The 22,317-nt window shown below is 45.3% G+C and overlaps 1 long non-coding RNA gene across 3 annotated transcripts in view; it reads left to right on the top strand.

The window, feature by feature from the left end:
• The first annotated feature begins 5,724 nt into the window (after positions 1-5,724).
• LOC138268645 (uncharacterized) overlaps positions 5,725-22,317 on the top strand; it is a 210,069-nt gene continuing 193,476 nt past the window's right edge. For 2 of the 3 annotated variants that reach the window (XR_011200042.1, XR_011200044.1), the window contains exons 1-2: positions 5,907-6,011; positions 16,545-16,681. This is a non-coding gene — a long non-coding RNA (uncharacterized lncRNA). Of the gene's footprint in view, positions 6,111-16,544; positions 16,682-22,317 lie in introns of all 3 variants that reach the window. The other variant, XR_011200043.1, reaches the window with a different exon arrangement.

Raw genomic sequence — 22,317 nt, 5'->3', positions numbered from 1 at the left:
AGGCTGGACTGGCTTGTAGTGAGTACCAAGGGGTACTTACACCTTGCACCAGGCCCAGTTATCCCTTATTAGTGTATAGGGTGTCTAGCACCTTAGGCTGATAGATAATGGTAGCTTAGCAGAGCAGCTTAGGCTGAACTAGGAGACGAGTGAAGCTCCTACAGTACCACTAGTGTCATATGCACAATATCATAAGAAAACACAATACACAGATATACTAAAAATAAAGGTACTTTATTTTTATGACAATATGCCAAAGTATCTCAGTGAGTACCCTCAGTATGAGGATAGCAAATATACACAAGATATATGTACACAATACCAAAAATATGCAGTATAGTATTAGGAAACAGTGCAAACAATGTATAGTTACAATAGGATGCAATGGGGACACATAGGGATAGGGGCAACACAAACCATATACTCCAAAAGTGGAATGCGAACCACGAATGGACCCCAAACCTATGTGACCTTGTAGAGGGTCGCTGGGACTGTAAGAAAACAGTTAGGGTTAGAAAAATAGCTCACCCCAAGACCCTGAAAAGTGAGTGCAAAGTGCACTAAAGTTCCCCAAAGAGCACAGAAGTCGTGATAGGGGAATTCTGCAAGAAAGACACAAATCAGCAATGCAACAACGATGGATTTCCAAACGAGGGTACCTGTGGAACAAGGGGACCAACTCCAAAAGACACAAGCAAGTTGGAGATGGGCAGATGCCCAGGAAATGCCAGCTGTGGGTGCAAAGAAGCTGCTACTGGACAGTAGAAGCTGAAGATTCTGCGGGAACGACAAGGGCTAGAGACTTCCCCTTTGGAGGATGGATCCCCCACGCCGTGGAGAGTCGTGCAGAAGTGTTTTCCTGAAGAAAGACCGCAAACAAGCCTTGCTAGCTGGAAGTCGTGCGGTTAGGGTTTTTGGATGCTGCTGTGGCCCAGGAGGGACCAGGATGTCGCCAATTGCGTCTGGGGACAGAGGGGGCGTCGAGCAAGACAAGGAGCCCTCTCAGAAGCAGGCAGCACCCGCAGAAGCGCCGGAACAGGCACTACGAAGTGGAGTGAAACGGTGCTCACCCGAAGTCGCACAAAGGAGTCCCACGTCGCCGGAGGACAACTTAGAAGGTCGTGCAATGCAGGTTAGAGTGCCGTGGACCCAGGCTTGGCTGTGAAGTGCACAGAGGCCGGAGTAGCTGCAAAAGTTGCGGTTCCCAGCAATGCAGTCTGGCGTGGGGAGGCAAGGACTTACCTCCACCAAACTTGGACTGAAGAGTCACTGGACTGTGGGAGTCACTTGGACAGAGTTGCTGGATTCAAGGGACCTCGCTCTTCGTGCTGAGAGGAGACCCAGGGTACCTGTGATGCAGTTCTTTGGTGCCTGCGGTTGCAGGGGGACGATTCCGTCGACCCACGGGAGATTTCTTCGGAGCTTCTAGTGCAGAGAGGAGGCAGACTACCCCCACAGCATGCACCACCAGGAAAGCAGTCGAGAAGGCGGCAGGATCAGCGTTACAGAGTTGCAGTAGTCGTCTTCGCTACTTTGTTGCAGTTTTGCAGGCTTCCAGCGCGGTCAGCAGTCGATTCCTTGGCAGAAGGTGAAGAGAGAGATGCAGAGGAACTCGGATGAGCTCTTGCATTCGTTATCTAAGGAATCCCCGAAGACAGAGACCCTAAATAGCCAGAAAAGAGGGTTAGGCTACTTAGGAGAGAGGATAGGCTAGCAACACCTGAAGGAGCCTATCAGAAGGAGTCTCTGACGTCACCTGCTGGCACTGGCCACTCAGAGCAGTCCAGTGTGCCAGCAGCACCTCTGTTTCCAAGATGGCAGAGGTCTGGAGCACACTGGAGGAGCTCTGGGCACCTCCCAGGGGAGGTGCAGGGGAGTGGTCACTCCCCTTTCCTTTGTCCAGTTTCGCGCCAGAGCAGGGCTGAGGGGTCCCTGAACTGGTGTAGACTGGCTTATGCAGAAATGGGCACCATCTGTGCCCATGAAAGCATTTCCAGAGGCTGGGGGAGGCTACTCCCCCCCAGCTCTAACACCATTTTCCAAAGGGAGAGGGTGTAACACCCTCTCTCTGAGGAAGTCCTTTGTTCTGCCTTCCTGGGCCCGGCCTGGCTGGACCCCAGGAGGGCAGAAACCTGTCTGAGGGGTTGGCAGCAGCTGCAGTGAAACCCCGGGAAAGGCAGTTTGGCAGTGCCAGGGTCTGTGCTAGAGACCCGTGGGATCATGGGATTGCACCAACAATGCCAGGGTGGCATAGAGGGGGCAATTCCATGATCTTAGACATGTTACATGGCCATATTCGGAGTTACCATTGTGAAGCTACACATAGGTAGTGACCTATATGTAGTGCACGCGTGTAATGGTGTCCCCGCACTCACAAAGTCCGGGGAATTGGCCCTGAACAATGTGGGGGCACCTTGGCTAGTGCCAGGGTGCCCACACACTAAGTAACTTAGCCCCCTACCTTTACCAGGTAAAGGTTAGACATATAGGTGACTTATAAGTTACTTAAGTGCAGTGGTCAATGGCTGTGAAATAATGTGGACGTTATTTCACTCAGGCTGCAGTGGCAGGCCTGTGTAAGAATTGTCAGAGCTCCCTATGGGTGGCAAAAGAAATGCTGCAGCCCATAGGGATCTCCTGGAACCCCAATACCCTGGGTACCTCAGTACCATATACTAGGGAATTATAAGGGTGTTCCAGTATGCCAATGTAAATTGGTAAAATTGGTCACTAGCCTGTTAGTGACAATTTGAAAGAAATGAGAGAGCATAACCACTGAGGTTCTGATTAGCAGAGCCTCGGTGAGACAGTTAGTCATAACACAGGTAACACATTCAGGCACACTTATGAGCACTGGTGCCCTGGCTGGCAGGGTCCCAGTGACACATACAACTAAAACAACATATATACAGTGAAAAATGGGGGTAACATGCCAGGCAAGATGGTACTTTCCTACAAAAGTACAGACACTTTTGTGCTGTCTGGCATAGCCAATCTGCTGCAGTCTTCGCAATAAGACTCTTGAAGTCCAGTCAATCTAACTCAGTCTAGCAAGGGCAGAGCAGTTATTCAACCAGTCAATACAGAATAGTCAGTCCAGTGCAGTCATTTCAGCAGAGCCGACCCGATGCAATCAGTCCACCACAGTAAGCCCTGCTCGATCACTTCAACGCATTCAACTCACTGAAGTCAATCTGATGCACACAGGTCAATGTGCTCATCTCAACGTAATTATTCTTGCGCAAACAGATCAGCAAAATAGTGAATTATATTGGTATTTGCATAGCGCTCTCCAACCCCATGTGATCCCCAGAGGCCTTTCTGGATGGTCAACTGTATTACCTAAGTAGCACATTGTAACCATGGTGAGGTGGTGAAGTGTTCTGATTTGCTTTGGGCTCTTGGGCATTGCTCAGTTTGCATGACCAAAAGGGTGTCTGGAGTGGTTTAGCACATGCTACTAAAGGGGCATTATTTTTTATACAGGACTGTACCCTGGCTTCAGGCATAAGCACTGCATGGTGTGGCATTTGTAAGAACAAACACAGTCACATAAGGGGCAGCGAGAACTGTGGTGTCTGTCTAGGCAGTCAATAAATCCACTTTGCCCTTTTATGTGAATTAAAGCCATTCTATGCTCGCCGACCATGCATCGATACAACAAATCCCGAAACCTTGTTGGATCATGACTTGCCACATGCAGGAAAAACACACAAGTATGTGCATGAACCGTTCGCATCAGGCTCCAATAAAGCTTCCATGGGGGCCTTCCACGGGGGCTACTCAGACACCTCTCGCATCTCAGACACCTCTCGCATCTCAGCCAGGTATTGCAGAAGAAAATATTCGCCAGAGGCCGTTCACATACTAGGTAATGCCAGATATTACTTTCCTCGACCCGGGGTGATCCATCTGGTGCATCTGGGACATCGGTGCACGCTAGGAGGATGCTGAAGTGCTCCTGGCAATGAAAATTAATTTCAAGGTGCAGTGAGAGAAGAATCTTGAAGACCCTACCTCCTCTCTAAAAATCTCATTGGTGGGATGTCCCGTGGGATAGGAAAAAGAGCCCGATTCTAGACCTCACATTTTAAGGGTTCAAAACAATGTCTATCAGTCATAGCTGCACACTGGCACATTTAATGTTCAGCGTGGACCTATATTTACATTTGAAGTGGAAATATCGGCGGCAGTGTATATGTCGTAAGGTACTGGTTTGCAACCAAGGCCCGCAAAACCCTACATTGCTGCAAACCATTGACTAGGGTTCTGTGAGAAATTGCTGGATAATATATAATAAATAATGGGATAATAAAAAAACAAAGTTTTAAAACATTTGAAATGCCACTAAGTATTCCAACCATCCTTCAAAATAACACAGGTTTTTTTCCCCAAGAATTGCCATACTCGAGGACCCTACCAAACGCTTCTGTGTGTGTTTATTTGTCATTTCATATCTAAGATAATGTTTAGTTATTTTGTCTATGTTAATTTAATGTTGTTAAGAAGCCCCCCTCACCGGGACGTCAGAAAGCCAATCCCTGTTCCACAGGAGAAAAAGAGGCTAACCCTCTCGCTGGAAGCTGTGAATATATCTGTAGGTCAGGTTCTGAGTATCTCTCTCATCTTCCAACTACCCACATGAATTCTCTGAATTTCTAGACTTTTTCACACCCTTCAACTATCAGACGTTTCTAAAACGTTTTTTTCTATACTTAACAAGGACCAAGTAAACGTGCCTGTCTTCGGAAGACAGTGCTGTTCCAGCGATACCAACAATTGTCATACATATTTTCATTTGATATTTCAAAAGGAATTTTTTTTTAGCTAAAAAGTGAACAGGAAAATGCAACAGTATTTTTTCTAACGTGCTGGTACATCAATATTGTATGGGGTTGTCATGAAGGTTTTATGTATCTGTAGAAGAAATCCACAGAGTCGTCCCTGTCTAAAGCACTGTAGTTGCCTGAGGCCTATGTGAAAACCCTTTTAAGCACCCACATATAATAATTGTGGTTTGTCAATATTAGTAAAACAGTGATGGTCGAGTGCCCTCAGCAGAGCTGTGCGTCCAACAGGTAAGCCCCGACACCAACCAGTCTGTATAGCAACAACTCCGCGCGCGCAATAGTGTTTGACTTTAAGAATAGTCCAGTTGTTTTAATGCACGGGCTGCTTAGAACTGCGTGTGACTTGAATGTCCCAGGTTGTATTTGTGGAAAATATTTCAGTGGGCTAACGCACCTCCTGTAGAGTTCAATGGGGAACCGCCAAGCCTCTGCAATGAATATCAGTTAATTGCCACAAATAGTTAACGTGCTTACTGCAGGGATATGCAAGTGATCTGCAGGCCACGTGATGAAATTCCATACATTGGTTCAGTGGGTTAATGAACTAGCTACATAGACTCATCTGTGAACGTCGAGTCCCGGTTATAACTTTGGTTAAATTGCACAGCGTGGTCAGCAGCTGTCTGTGGAGGCCTAAACGTAAGCTGCAGTTCACAGGCCGGGTACACCGATGGGCCGACTCCGCCTTTCATCCCGTTCAAGTTAGGTAAATCAAGGTCCCCAACAGGCAAGCGATAACACCAGTTTTTAAGCGCCCAGAGGCGATCCAGGTTGAAGAGTACGCTACATAAATAAGCTTGCCAGACGATTTCGGCGTCCGCCGTCGGGCCTCTGTTTTATCTGCTTTGACGGCCTGGGCTGATGGATTGCAAGACGCGTGTACACATTATAGATTGAATAATATTTACCGGCGCGAGTGCTGATTCCATCCAGTAACCTTTTTGTAACTGTCAGAAAGATGAATGCGCCGGATAATTTCTTATTTTCACATGCGTTCCACGCCTCGCTGCCGTGGAGTTGAATTGTTTGTTTTGTTTTTTTTCTCGCTAGTTCCCTAGGTGTGACGCAGTGCGGAGCCCGGATGGACGCGGGGCTCGTGGCCAGGCACGCACAGCGTCATTTGCGTGCACCGGATGTGGACTCTACAGGAGCAGAACACAGGTTGGCCAATTTGACATTATTCTGCTGCCCTAAAACCCCCATTACTGATAACTCATCAAAGCTATATGTAATGGATTGATCATGACCGTGTCCTGAAAGGTATTTTTATTATAATTATAACACACGTGCTTTAAATTGAAATGTAGAAGTGCAGGTGTTCTCTGTTTAGAGTACCTGTTTTCTCCTCAGAAGTGCCGATATTCTCCCCTTCAGATTAAAAAAAAGTGCTGTTACTCAGTACCGGACAGTACCTGCCGATTTAAAGCACTGCATGTGACCTAAAATAAAAAAGGTAAACAAAGACAGAAAAGCCTGGATAAAAATAAGTACAGATAATTTCATATAAAGTTATACAAAAGAATCTTAAAAAGTGAACAGTTGCCCGGTATATTTTCTATGAAAGGTGCTAAGCCTACCTGTGAAAATTCACTCAGCCAGATATTGAGCCTAACCTCGCCCTCGCCTCCATCCCCAGCATCTGACGCAAATCTTCCGGCGGCAGATCATTCTCATACCTCGCCGCCAAGACCTGGAACACCCTCCCGCTGGATCACCCTCCCGCTGGATCTACGACAGACCCAGGACCTTCTTTCCTTCAGAAAACTCTTCAAGACTTGGCTCTTCGAGCAGTAGCAGCATTCCCCCCCCTCCCCCCCCCCCCCCCCCCCCCAGCGCCTTGAAACCCTCACGGGTATGTAGCGTGCTTTACAAATTGTCTGATTGATTGAGCCTATCATATGCAACTAGTGATCACACGGTATTTGAGTTCCAGCCCTTCTACCGGTTTCTGGAGTAAGCCTTGATTGCTCGCTATTGCCACTTTTGGCATACAAGTTTAAAAAATGAAACTCCTATAAAATACAACAGAATTGTCTAGAGTTCGGAAAAATAGTAAATATCGGTAGTCACCACTGGCACTTCTCAGTAAACGCCTAATGGCACAGGATCCCAAGAACAGGGTTTTTAAACTATGTATATCTTTTCAACATTGTATGAAAATATTTTCTGAGCTTTGACACAAGCTTAATCACTTGACAAGACACCTAAGATGGTGGGTATTACAATGGGCGGGTGTAGACTGCACCACTATGCGCAGGCCACTGGATCTGTCTTAAACATGTAAGAAGGAGACTACATCTACACCTTTTCAGCTAAGTATGGAGAAAATAAACGCAGATTACGAAATCCTTGGAACAAGTGTTTCTTAGGCCTTTCATCAGAATCACTGCCACTTCATATTTACCAACAAGCCACTTTTAGTCCAGAGGGCTACTTGGAAACTGTGAAACCAGGAGACATGTTTTTTAATCCCAGACTTTCCATTTGGCCATATTGTGTGCTCTTGGCAATCTCTTTCAAACCTTTTTCGCTGCTATTTAGAGTTAACATAAAAGCTGGCTGTAAGTGTGTGGTTTAAAAACAAAATTACTGGACGTTACATGCGGATGGGCATTGTCTAGCCTCATTGTTTAGTTAACAAAATGAATTATGGTGGCAAATTGATAGCCTTTGGAGCAAGTAGGAGTGTTCTGCAGTATCAGGTCTCCTTCTTGGGCAAAAAATACACTCACTGTGCGTCTGTCCACTAATCTGACAAAATGTAAGCACAGTGAAACAGGCTTAATGGAAGAAATAAACACCAAAGGCATATTCCAAGTACAAGACCCCAGCATCGTTTTCATCCAAACTTTCAGGGTTGTTTAAAAACCGGTCGCTGTTGTTTGTATCTGTAAAGCTGACATGTTATTGTTCAGGACCCTCCTGTGCTGCTGCTCATCTTCCCAGTCGCTGGCAGGCATCTCTTGTACAGATCATAATGGTTTGAATGAGTGAGAGTTGGGCACTGTGCTGAGCCACTCAAGGTGGCCCTCCTGGCAATTAAGTTCTCCCCTCTTGCTTATTCTGTAAGATGGTCAGAAGAGGAAGGTGTGGCCGGAAGCCTAAAATCGGGACAGTGGACTACAGTGCCTCTGGGATGCCATGGGGACAGGAGCCATGAGTTTGGGACAAACTAACAAAATGCAGGATATTTGACCATTGGTGGTTGACCTGCTGTCCTTTTCCCACACAAACAGCTTCTCCTGTTCCTTTACCCCTCCTCTTACATGCACCATTACCTGAGCTTCTGCTCAACAATGCTCGTTTAAAACAAAGGAATTGATTAAACATCTATTCTTTATTTATCCTTTTAATCAGTGTTCAATTGTGATTTTTATTTTGTTTTTAGGCTGTTTTGTCTCACTGTGTTTTGCTTTTATGGCTGTGTATTAACGCCAAAATAAAGTTTTTGAAAGAAAGTAAGATTAAACATCTTCAGTCTGATCTCAGATTTGAAACAGGCTGGTTCTTCTTTACTGAAACTTAGCTTTGAGATGATGCTTCAGCATGTTACAGAAATCAATCTCCTCTTAACGTCGTTCCTTTCATGAAATGACCAGTGGAAGGCAGGAGCCCCAGCCAAAGAATAAGTAAAACCACCATGTTTCAAGACAGCATCTTGAGGAATCTCTGTTAGCCCATTTCTCAGCCACATTGACCATCAGTGTTTACATCTGCTGATCTACAGACCGCAGGCATACAAAGAAGCTTTCACACAGAAGCCTTGGTTCACGCCCTCACAGACTTCCCTAACTCTGCATTCAGAATGAACATTTGGCTCAACCTACCTTCCCTTCTTAAAAAAAAACAAAAAACATTTTTTAGGTCTCTTTCTCTTGCTCCCTCTTACATAAAGATTGAGACACAAATTGATTGCGTGTTTTTCACAGAAATCTCACAGCTTGACCTAAATAACAGAAATCACCCTACTGGACAGTTGGCTCACCGAAGCCTTCAACAAACTTGTTTCTCAAAAAAAAATCCATACATTCTAAAGCAAACTAAAGATGCTGTGGACCAAAAGGAATAGAGAAGATGAAATCAGATATAATTGTAAATGAAATTTAAAGAGTGCTTGGCTACTTAAAAGTCGTCCAAATGCTAAGACTGAAGATCAGCTGAGAACTAAACGAACAAAAGGTGCCATTAAATCGTGAAAAGCCACGATTTTAGAGCATTCTGAAAATAAAGCAGTTGATTAATGGAACAAAGCTAGACCGGAAGAGAAATCCAGATTTTAGCTGCAATCACTGAAAAAGCCTGCTTTGTGTGGCCCCAGGGCCCAATGATATCGCAGAAGGGGCCGCAGATGCTTGAGATATTCATAGCAATGGTGCACATGTAGCACCAGTTGTATCATGATATGGTTCACCCTCATTTGCATAGGAGAGTGGCCCAATGCAAATGAGGGAATCTCTTTGCCTTTGTACCCGGGCCATATTATAGCTGCAGGGACAGATACAAAGAGGCTCTTAGGAGGCACACTCATAGTCTGCCACAAAAAGGTGGCACACTGTCAGTGCCACTCCAGAAGGCAGCCCTCTTGAGTGGTGAAAGCTTGTCCTATGAACCCCGAGGGCAACTGCAGATAGAAAAAACTAGGACTTCAATTTTTTACTTATTTAATTTAAGTGAGCTGCTGATCATTCACTCCTCAACAGCCATCATACACTACATCATACTATTTGAGGAGGAAATTAAAGTTATTGTAATGTTTAGCAAATTCTTTCTGAAATGGCGTAGTTATTACGTGTGTTATTCTGAGAGAATATGCTGAATTTACATCCTCTGCTGCGATAACTGTATAAGATAAAATGCCAATATAAAAATTGTTTAAAAACCTGTGCCATCCTAGTGGCATGGTCTATAGGATGTATCAGTTCTGTATAAGCTTCTGGGTGATGTAGACTAGTAGCCTTTTGAGCTGCCCAATGCTTAATTTGTGCCTGTGTTTGCAATATTTGGGGCATTGAATTTACCACTATCAGGCATTGACCAAGAGTACGAGTGAAAGAAGAAGGAAGAGAATAGAAAACAGTGAAACAGAAAGGAAAACAGTGACAAATGATGTAAACAATATATTCTACAAGAGTCAGATAAATAGACAGAAAGTGCAGGATGGTGTACGAAAGTCACATGTGGAGGAAACAAGACCAGGCAGATTTGGTATTTGGTCACTGTGACACTAGGCAGTAGGCTTCTACGAAAAACTTCAAAATATATATATATATATATATATATATATATATATATATATATATATACACACACACACACACACACACACACACACACACTGGAAATGCTTAGAATTTCCCCTGACTGCGACCTCAGTCAAAGAGGAAAGAGCATTATATGAAGCATGTTAAATATATCAACAAATAGGAAGATGCGATTTAATGGGCCCAGGAACCTTCTGAGCTGTGTTCTGCCCACTGCAATGCACAGAAGTGGGAACTGCCATCTTATTGGCAGTTGGTGTCCTCTCAGTAAGTAAACATCCAACATTTGATCACCCAATGGGCCTTTTATAAGATTAGGCATGGCGGCACCATGCTTCTAAGGTTCCAGGTTATGGAATACCACAAACCAAGCCTGAAAATGATGCCCAAGTACATAGCTGCCAAATTTCCCAAATCCTTTTTTCTTCTTCTTAGAGTTATGGGACTTGTACTCCTAGTTTTATACTGGGTTAAATAAGACTACAAGTTCCAGAATTCAAAGAAAATTAAAGTACTGGCTTAACTGGTCACATATGGACTAGGAAATTTGGCCAATATGCAAGTACTTGAGTTCCAGAAAAAGCTTGAAAACACTTCCTTATTCTCTGTGCTTTAAATGGGCAGGTACTATCAGGTACTCAGTAACTCAGCTTCTTTAATTAGGAAGGGATAGTACAGCACTTTTCAGCACTGTTCCATTGCGTTTAATGGGAGAGTACCAGCACATCTCAGCAGCAAGCAGATAGTCTGGGGCAAAAAGTACGTGCACTTCTCTATTTCTATTTCAGACACAGTTTATTGCCTGTACCTGGATTCCACACATTAGGAGATGCCTCTCCAATAATGCAGAGTGGTACTCCCCACAGCCCCCCCCCCCCACCTCCCTGCCTCTGACTGACCTTTTAACAGCTTCCATGGCAAAAACATGCAGGCCCATATTTATACTTTTTGACGCTAAACTGCGCTAACGCAGTTTAGCGTCAACAAATTTAGCGCCGTCTAACGCCATTCTGAAGCGCCATGCGGGCGCCGTATTTATGGAATGGCGTTAGCCGGCGCAAGCAGACCGGCGCTGCCTGGTTTGCGTGGAAAAAAACCACGTACACCAGACAGCGCCGGCGTAGTGGGAAAATGGCGTATGGGCGTCTTAAAATGGGGCAAGTCAGGTTACGTCGAAAAAATCGTCGTAACCCGACTTGCGCCATTTTTTTTCGACGCCCATCCCCCATCAACATGACTCCTATCATTGTAAAGATAGGAGTCATGCCCCCTTGCCCAATGGCCATGCCCAGGGGACTTCTGTCCCCTGGGCATGGTCATTGGGCATAGTGGCATGTAGGGGGGCACAAATCAGGCCCCCCTATGCCACAAAAAAAAAAAAAAAAAAATACTTACCTGAACTTACCTTAATGTCCATGGGATGGGTCCCTCCGTCCTTGGGTGTCCTCCTGGGGTGGGCAAGGGTGGCAGGGGGGGTCCCTGGGGGCAGGGGAGGGCACTCTGGGCTCATTTTGAGCCCACTTGTCCCTTAACGCCATGCCTGACCCAGGCGTTAAAAAGCGGCGCAAATGCGCCGTTTTTGGCCACGCCCACTCCCGGGCGTCATTTTTGCCCGGGAGTATAAATACCACGTAAAGGCCTGGGAGTCATTTTTTAAGACGGGAACGCCTCCCTTGCATATCATTAACGCAAGGAAGGGGTTCACGCTAAAAAATGACGCACACTCCGGGCACTTTGGCGCCCGAAGCGTCTAACGCCATAGTATAAATATGGCGTTAGTTGGCGTTAGTTTAGCGTCGAATTTGCGTCGAAAAAAACGACGCAAATTCGGCGCAACCAGAGTATAAATACGGCCCGCAAAGTCTGACACATCTTAAGGCACTCTGAAGTAACTGCATAACAGTGCTAATGCTGTATAAACCCATAATTAAACAAACAACTACATAATGGACCGATAGACATTGGATGTTACATTCACTACTGATGGTGATTCCAAGCAGTGGCACCGGGGTTCAAAGACTGATAACAAAAACGTATATTGGGTTTGAAGGTTATCTGACATTGACTAAGGAGAAGATAATGTGACAGTATTCATGCTACTCCAGAACCTAAGGTTAGTGGTTAATTTAGTGACTTTTGGCTGGTGACTTTAGTCTTGTATTCTGAGAGAAACCCTTACTTTCATTGCCGCAGTTTGTTTGTGGTAGAACCAGAGAGAATCAGAGAAAGTTGGAGGTCATAGATAGTGTGTTGTGGTATTGGTACTTTAAATGAGTGATTGGTGGGATGAATAGTTAGTGTAAAGGATGCTCCCACTAGGGAGCCAGCTGTAAATGCTTGTGGGGTTTCAGGTGTAAGTTTGCACAAATGATCGGTGGGGTGAATAGATAGAGTAGGGCAAGCTCAGATGATTGCTAGATTGCAGGCTAGTGATTATCAATTTATGAGAAGTGATTATGGTGTATAAGTCGAGCCCAGGGCACACCACAAATACATATAGAACAGCAGGCCAGCATGCATGTATCTATGTGCAGGAGTCGGGTAATGGGACTCAACTTGAACTAGGAGTTGAACAGAGGATTGTAGATATTTGATGGGCATAAATCAAAGTTCTTTTTGATTTGTGCAGGGATTATGCAATTTAGTGGGTGAAACTTTATTGGTTTTTATGCCTTTTGAGCAGGTGATGGTAGTAAAGAGTTGAGCATTTGTGTGTTTGATGGTACTTTTATTGTACATGCAATTTATACAGGAACTAGGTGAAAGAAAGATCTTTCGGCAGGAAGGGTTGATTGAGGTCTTGCATAATATCTTGACAAATTGTCCAGAACTTCTACTTGTGGAGAGAGCAGGCTTTATTCTTGTGTGTCCTGTGTTGAGGAAGATCGTGCACTAGGGAATCCATGATGGTGAGGTTTAGAACAGCAAGTTCTTAACTATTCTTCTTAATAACAGATGATTGTTATTGTCACTTATTTTTACACCAGCCAAGTATTATAATTGTGTGGCCTGAACAAAAAAAGTAGTGCCAGCAACAATTTTCTATTTGTAAATTTAAAAAAATAATCTTGACACTAATTTCGAATGCAGGTTCCCAAATTGGGAGATTATTTTTACTTTATACTTTGGAATTCAGAGCCTTTACTGCGTATTGCAGTCTGAATAATAGATAATAGTTTGAATGAAGATCATCTTGCAACTAGTAACCACAGCAGATCCGTCAAGTCTGAGGAGATGTGTGCGCCTTGCTTAGATATTAGAAGTAACCTGGTGGCTGAGTTCTAAATTCTCTGGAGTTGTCTCATGGTGGAAATAGGAAACCCATAGTACAAATCATTTAAGTAATCAGCTTTCGAGGGGGTAAGAGATATTTTTGCTTGAGATATTTGTGGAAATCCACTAATGGGAAAAATGCGATGGAGTGTTAGAAGGCTGATTTAGTTAGTTTCTCCACTGGGGAGATCATATTTGCTTTAAACATAATTTAGGAATAATTTAGCTTACTGTAAAACCCTTTAATATGTATTAATTTTGTATTTGTTGCTTTAACTCTCAATGGGCTAAAAAACAGATTTTGAGTTTTTATTTTTATTTTGTTACCAGTTTTGGCATGTGAATACAACGAAAGTACGGATCAGGTGGCAATCCTATCTCCAAGAGTCTCCATTTTTGGCAAATTCAATTTATTGTTGACATGAGCTCTGTTTATAGCTGAGGCAGAGCGGCCCTAGGCGTGAAATTGATTTTTTTCGCCCGATTTGTCGGTTTGAAGAGCTATTAAGTCACATGTGACAGATTGTATTCATCGCCTGGTCCCATCGCAGGAAAAGCTGGGTGAGGACAGTTATGTGTTGTCATTAATTACAGCGCAAAAGAAGACACTGCTGGCACAGGCTCACGTAGGCTGTGTTGGTGACAGCATCGCTTTGGGCCCTGCGAAATTATTAAGACAGCCCCTGAAGATGTACGAGTCACATTGCGCCATATTGGGGGATACTGGGAGGAGGGATTCACTAGAGGGGCATTTGTATTCTGTCATTGTGTTTTTTCTCACCCAGGTAGGACCACACTCTCCTGGTAGAAATATTACATTTTTGTCATATTTGGAAATTATATATCATGCAGATAATAGTAGGCGGCGGCACCCCCACAGATGGACAGAGACACAAATGATATTCCTTACTAGAAAGGGCATTACAAATGATCTAATATTACCCTCATTTCTTTTTTTACTTGTTTTTTTCGACAGTGTGCAGCAGAGCATTTTCACTTTGCAAATTCTTAGAAGTGAGAACTAATTAACATATTTAATTATATCGCAGGAGGTAATCTCTTAGAGACTTTGACATCAATGACAATGTGAGACATGTCAATGAAGAAAAGGCGAAAAAAATATAAATGAGACTCGATCCCATATACACGGTGGACAGAAGTGGGATGTGTTGCCTCAAATTAAGATTGGGGATTTTTCTTGCCTCTAACTTTATGACTTTAAAGTGCGCTTTTTGATTACTTGGTTTGGCCACACTTGGCTCTTCTAATTCTGAAGAAGTCAGTTGGTCCATTGTTTTTACCTTGTCCCGATGATGACCAAATGTCTGTACTGAAAGAGTGAAACGTCGACTAAAGTGTATAAAATAGTGAATCGCACTGAAGAGGGATTGTCACTAGGACTATGTTGAAGAAATATTTCTGTCCCAAGTTTGAATTGTGATTCTGACGTCTTTCTCTATATGATTCTCTGTGTTTTCTTTCATTATTTATACCACTGTGACCACTTGAGCACTACTTTTTTTTATTCCCTCTAGTGTCTATCTTTTTCTTTCAGTGATATGCATACTTTGTCTCAGGAGGAATGAAATTAACTATTTTAACTGGATGTTTTTGCTAACAGATTATTTGCCTGGGTTTGGTTCTGTTGGTTGACAGCTGTGCAGTATGCAGTATTCTGGGAGCCCAAAGTAGGACCTCTTTTCTCTTGAATCGGTCTGTAGGAGCTTTCTGAAACCCCCATTGTTTCCAAAATCTGCTCAACCAAAAGTAAAGCTATGACCTGTTTCACATTTAAAATGCATGGCGTGGCTGTTCTAACCAGGTGGGATATTTAGGCCCATATTTATACTTTTTGACGCTAAACTGCGCTAACGCAGTTTAGCGTCAAAAAGTTTTGCGCCGGCTAACGCCATTCTGAAGCGCCATGCGGGCGCCGTATTTATTGAATGGCGTTAGCCGGCGCAAGCAGACCGGCGCTGCCTGGTGTGCGCGAGAAAAACCACGTACACCAGGCAGCGCCGGCGTAGGGGGAAAATGGCGCATGGGCGTCTTAAAATGGGGCAAGTCAGGTTACGTCGAAAAAATCGTCGTAACCCGACTTGCGCCATTTATTTTCGACGCCCATCCCCCATCAACATGACTCCTATCATTGTAAAGATAGGAGTCATGCCCCCTTGCCCAATGGCCATGCCCAGGGGACTTCTGTCCCCTGGGCATGGTCATTGGGCATAGTGGCATGTAGGGGGGCACAAATCAGGCCCCCCTATGCCAAAAAAAATTATTAAAAAAAAATAAAAAAATACTTACCTGAATGTCCCTGGGGTGGGTCCCTCCAGCCTTGGGTGTCCTCCTGGGGTGGGCAAGGGTGGCAGGGGGGGTCCCTGGGGGCAGGGGAGGGCACTCTGGGCTCATTTTGAGCCCATTTGTCCCTTAACGCCATGCCTGACCCAGGCGTTAAAAAGCGGCGCAAATGCGCCGTTTTTAGCCACGCCCACTCCCGGGCGTCTCTTTTGCCCGGGAGTATAAATACCACGTAAAGGCCTGGGAGTCATTTTTTAGACGGGAACGCCTCCCTTGCATATCATTAACGCAAGGAAGGGGTTCACGCTAAAAAATGACGCACATTCCAGGAACTTTGGCGCTATACGCCTCTAACGCCATAGTATAAATATGGCGTTAGTTGGCGTTAGTTTAGCGTCGAATTTGCGTCGAAAAAAACGACGCAAATTCGGCGCAAACGGAGTATAAATACGGCCCTTAGTCTGCTAGTGATGGTTCAGCTCAACCTCCAACTGAGTGAGTTTCACTTGCAACGAGTAGGACCTCGGGTCTCCTCGAATGGCTTCATCTCTGTGTGCACTTAAGGGTGTTGCGTGGTGGCTGTCACATGCTGGTTCTTTAAATTCTCCATGGGGGAGGGGCTCACAACCTTTTCCTCCACCTTTTGTATTTAATAAATGTCTCGAATGTTTACTTGTGCTGAGTGAGTTTTCCAAGTCCATGCTGTTTACTCTTTGAAGGTTGGCATGCCTACAAAGGGGAGTTGGACCTTGCAAGCATCCACCATAACCTATTCAAAGTAATGAATGAGAGCATCATGTGTTTGAGTAATGGAAGATGGTACTTGGTCCCAGGTCTAACACTTGATATCATCGTGAAGGTGGAGACACATCAGTGACGGAAAGAGAAGACTCCGAGCCCAAGATGCTGAAGAAATGGCAGCATTCAACAACACCATGAAGAACTGTCAGTAACAACTGAGGCAGAAAGACCTCAGTGCACCCCTAGTGGATCTGGGTAGGTACAAATCACATCAGTTACAATACGTCTGTAAAGCATGCTAATTTGATTAACAGTAAAAGTCTACTGTAGACTATGTAGACCTGGATCTTCAAAATTAATATTCTGTGCCTCTTCAATGCCCTTTAACCCTACTCTTGACAGTTTCTGATTCCGCCATTACGACACCTTTAATACAGCGTATACTACAGTACAGTACCTTCTTGTTTGTATTTATGTCTGGTTACTGCAGCAATACTTTGCGATGATTATTGACTGGGGTTCATATTTTTCACTACCAGGTACCTTAATATGGTCCAGCAAGCTGCTTTCTGGAGGAATTATGGTTTGTCCCATATGGATTTGTTGTGTCACCAATATTATATTGGTGGTACAACAAATCAGTATGGGACATTGGATCTCATGATTATTTGGGTTACTCCCTGCTGACACAAAGGTGTTATGTTATTGAAGTTGGTAAGCGTAACCAGTGAAAATGATGATGGTATAATCCTGTTTGTGCTGTTTATATAGAAGTGAATAAAAATATTAGAAATGAGAAAACAAAATTTTGGACAGCAATAAAAGTAGAGTAGAAGACTGAGGAACACTGGGGTGGTGCCATTGATAGCATCATATTCGAGGTACAGAGGAGGTGGGAATAGGGTGGACCTTGCAGTTTATCTGTTGGGAGTGTTCTTACTTCCTACTAAGCTTGTAGTTTTAGGTGGTGTGACATGTAATATTTTTTATTGTGAGTTTTTTCAAGATAAAGGCTTTCCTCTGAGATCGCTGATCTAGTCGCTGCTGGGTAAGGATGGAAAGGTGTATGCGAGGACCCGAGATTGGAGTAATGTGAACGGCATCTCCTACTTTTAGTCAAGAGCATCTCAGGAACCCACTGAAAGGTCTGCTGTCTCAATCCACAAAGCCATGTTCACATGTAAATACAACTTACACATTGTAGGAGGCTGGCCTGGCTTTTAGTGGGTACCAGAGGTACTTACACCTTGTGCCAGGTACAGTTATCCATTATTAGTGTAGAAGAGGCGTTTCTAGCAGCTTAGGCTGATAGAAGGTAGCTATAGCAAAGCAGCTTAAACTGAACTAGGAGACATGCAAAGCTCCTACTATACCACTTGTATCATATGCACAATATCATAAAAAAAGACAATACACAGAGTTACTAAAAATAAAGGTACTTTATTTTTATGACAATATGCCAAAAGTATCTCACTGAGTACCCTCAGTAAGAAGGTAAGTTATATACACAATTTATATGTACACAAACCAAAATTAGGTAAGTAAGAGCAAGAAAAGTAATGTAAACAGTGTAGAATTACAATAGGTTGCAATAGGCAAGCATCGGTATAGGGGCAACACAAACCATATACTCCAAAAGTGGAATGCGAACCACGAATGGACCCCAGACCTATGTGAGCTTGTAGAGGGTCGCTGGGACTGTAAGAAAACAGTGAGGGTTAGAAAAATACCCCACCCCAAGACCCTGAAAAGTAGGAGTAAAGTGCACCTACTACCCCCAGAGAGCATAATAGTCGTGATAGGGGGATTCTGCAGGAAAAACAAACACCAGCAGTGCACTGACAACGGATTTCCGTACCTGAGTACCTGTAAGACAAGGGGACCAAGTCCAATAGTCGCGACAGTGTCCATGGGGGGCAGGAGCCCAGGAAACCCCGGATGAAGGTGCAAGGAAGAAGCCTCCGGTTGGAAGAAGCTTGGAGTTCTGCAAGAAAGAAGAGGACTAGGAACTTCTCCTTTGGAAGACAGATGTGCCACGTCACGATGAAGCTTGCAGAGGTGTTCCCACGCAGAGATACCGCAAACAAGCCTTGCTAGCTGCAAGGGTCGCGGTAGAGGTTTTTGGGTGCTGCTGAGGACCAGGAAGGACCAGGATGTCGCCTTTTGGAGGAGGAGACAGAGGGGGCGCTCAGCAACTCAGAGAGCCCTCACAGAAGCAGGCAGCACCCGCAGAAGTACCCCAACAGGCACTTAGAAGAAGAGTGAACCGGAGTCCACGCGAAGTCACAAAAGGGGGTCCCGCGACGTCGGAGGACAATTCAGAAGGTTGTGCACTGCAGGACGGAGTGCTGGGGACCCAGGCTAGGCTATGCACAAAGGAAATCCTGGAATAGTGCACTGGAGCCGGAGCAGCTGCAAATCACGCGGTACACAGCTTTGCAGTCTAGCGTGGGGAGGCAAGGGCTTACCTCCACCAAACTTGGACTGAAGAGTGTCTGGACTGTGGGAGTCACTTGGACAGAGTTGCTGTGTTCCAGGGACCCCGCTCGTCAGGATGAGAGGGGACCCAGAGGACCAGTGATGCAGTTCTTTTGGTGCCTACGTTAGCAGGGGGAATATTCCGTCGACCCACGGGAGATTTCTTCTGAGCTTCTGGTACAGGGTGAAGGCAGGCTACCCCCAGAGCATGCACCACCTAGAAACAGTTGAGAAAGCCGGCAGGATTAGGTGCTACAATGTTGCTGGTAGTAGTCTTGCTACTTTGTTGCGGTTTTGCAGGCGTCCTGGAGCAGTCAGCGGTCGATCCTTTGGTAGAAGGTGAAGAGGGAGATGCAGAGGAACTCTGGTGAGCTCTTCCATTCGTTATCTGAAGAATTCCCCAAAGCAGAGACCCTAAATAGCCAGAAAAGGAGGTTTGGCTACCAAGTTAGAAGGACTGGCTACCAAGAGAGGTAAGAGCCTATCAGAAGGAGCTTCTGACGTCACCTGCTGGCACTGGCCACTCAGAGCAGTCCAGTATGCCCCCAACACCTCTGTTTCCAAGATGGCAGAGGCCTGGGACACACTGGGGAGATCTGGGCACCTCCCCTGGGAGGTACTGGTCAGGGGAGTGGTCACTCCCCTTTCCTTTGTCCAGTTTCGCGCCAGAGCAGGGCTGGGGGATCCCTGAACCGGTATAGACTGGCTTATGCAGAGATGGGCACCATCTGTGCCCATTAAAGCATTTCCAGAGGCTGGGGGAGGCTACTCCTCCCCAGCCATTCACACCTATTTCCAAAGGGAGAGGGTGTAACACCCTCTCTCAGAGGAAATCCTTTGTTCTGCCTTCCTAGGCCATAGCTGCCTGGACCCCAGGAGGGCAGAAACCTGTCTGAGGGGTTGGCAGCAGCAGCAGCTGCAGTGGAGACCCTGGAAAGGCAGTTTGGCAGTACCTGGGTTCTGTGCTAGAGACCCGGGGGATCATGTTACATGGCCATGTTTGGAGTTACCATTGTGACGCTATACATAGGTAGTGACCTATGTATAGTGCACGCGTGTAATGATGTCCCCGCACTCACAAAGTCCGGGGAATTTGCCCTGAACGATGTGGGGGCACCTTGGCTAGTGCCAGGGTGCCCACGCACTAAGTAGCTTTGCACCCAACCTTCACCAGGTGAAGGTTAGACATATAGGTGACTTATAAGTTACTTATGTGCAGTGGTAAATGGCTGTGAAATAACGTGGACGTTATTTCACGCAGGCTGCAGTGGCAGGCCTGTGTAAGAATTGTCAGAGCTCTCTATGGGTGGCAAAAGAAATGCTGCAGCCCATAGGGATCTCGTGGAACCCCAATACCCTGGGTACCTCAGTACCATATACAAGGGAATTATATGGGTGTACCAGTATGCCAATGTGAATTGGTAAATTTAGTCACTAGCCTGTTAGTGACAAATTTGGAAAGCAGAGAGAGCATAACCACTGAGGTTCTGGTTAGCAGAGCCTCAGTGAGACAGGCATCACACAGGGAACACATACAGGGCACATACTTATGAGCACTGGGGTCCTGCCTGGCAGGGTCCCAGTGACACATGGACTACAACAACATACATACAGTGAAATATAGGGGTAACATGCCAGGCAAGATGGTACTTTCCTACACAACCCCCCCCCCCCCCATTTTCCCTGTAGAGATATGGACCACCTCAACAATTTAGGGTTTTCAGCTTTCATTTGTTTTAGCCAAAGTAGAGGTTTGTGGTCTGTCTGAACAATAAAGTGAGTGCCAAACAGGTATGGCCTCAACTTTTTCAGTGCCCAGACCACAGCAAAGGCCTCCCTCTCTATGGCAGACCAACGCTTTTTTCTAGGGGTCAACCTTCTGCTGATAAAAGCAACTGATTGATCCTGGCCCTCAGAATTCAGTTGTGATAAGACTGCCCCTCCCCCTAATTCAGATGCATTAGTTTGAACAATGAATTTCTTGGAGTAACATGGGCTTTTTAGGACAGGTGCAGAGCACATAGCCTGTTTGAGCTCCTCAAAAGCTTTCTGACAGCTAGCTGTCCATAATAACTTCTTAGGCATTTTCTTACTTGTGAGATCATTAAGAGGGGCTGCTATGGAGCCATAGTTTTTAATGAATCTCATGTAATACCCTGTGAGGCCCAAAAAGGCTCTCACCTGGGTCTGAGTTGTAAGGGGAACCGAATCCATGATTGTCTGGATTTTCCCCTGTAGTGGTGCAATCTGTTCTCCACCTACCAGGTGGCCCAGATAAACCACTTTTCCCTGCCCTATCTGGCACTTTGAGGTCTTGATAGTGAGGTCTGCCTTTTGCAGGGCCTCCAAAACTCTCCAAAGGTGGACCAGGTGCTCATCCCAGGTGGACCTAATGACAGCAATATCATCAAGATATGCTGCATTGAAAGCCTCCAACCCTTGCAGGACTGTGTTCACCAACCTCTGAAAAGTGGCAGGTGCATTTTCCAAACCAAAGGGCATCACTGTAAATTGGTAGTGCCCTCCTATAGTTGAAAATGCAGTCTTTGGTTTAGCATCTTCTGCCAATTTGATCTGCCAATACCCTGCAGTCAAATCAAAAGTGCTAAGATACTTGACAGATGCCAGTGTATCAATGAGCTCATCTGCCCTGGGTATAGGGTGAGCATCGTTTTTTGTTACCTGATTGAGACCTCTGTAGTCTACACAAAACCTCATCTCCCTTTTTCCATCTTTTGTGTGAGGCTTTGGTACAAGCACCACTGGGCTAGCCCATGGGCTTTCAGAAGGCTCAATCACTCTTTTTTGCACCTCTTGTTTAATGCAGTCCCTGACATGGTCAGGCTGCCTATAAATCTTACTTTTGACAGGCAAGCTGTCTCCAGTTTCAATTGTGTGTTCACACCAGGATGTTGTACCTGGCACAATTGAAAAGAGGTCAGAAAATTGGCCAAGGAGATTGATGCAGTTGTCTTTCTGTTCTGCAGTCAGACAATCTCCCAAAACTACTCCCTCCATTAAGGCATCTGCTTCAGTGGTGGAGAAGTGATCAGGGAGAGGGTCACTCTCTTCTTCCTGTCCCTCATCTGTTGCCATGGGCAGGGTGAGATCAGCCCTGTCATAGTGGGGTTTCAGGCAGTTGACATGAATCACCCTAAGGGGACTCCTGGCAGTGCCCAGGTCTACCAAATAGGTAACCTCACCCTTTTTCTCAACAATTAGATGGGGTCCACTCCATTTGTCCTGGAGTGCTCTTGGGGCCACAGGCTCCAATATCCACACCTTCTGTCCTGGTTGGTACTGGATCAGAACAGCCTTCTGGTCATGCCATTGCTTTTGCAGCTCCTGGCTGGCCTGAAGGTTTTTGCTGGCCTTTTTCATGTAGTCGGCCATTCTGGATCTTAGGCCAAGTA

This window comes from Pleurodeles waltl, chromosome 12 (genome assembly GCF_031143425.1).
Source record: "Pleurodeles waltl isolate 20211129_DDA chromosome 12, aPleWal1.hap1.20221129, whole genome shotgun sequence".
Taxonomy (NCBI): Eukaryota; Metazoa; Chordata; class Amphibia; order Caudata; family Salamandridae; genus Pleurodeles; species Pleurodeles waltl.
This window is presented reverse-complemented; position numbering and strand designations above follow the sequence as displayed.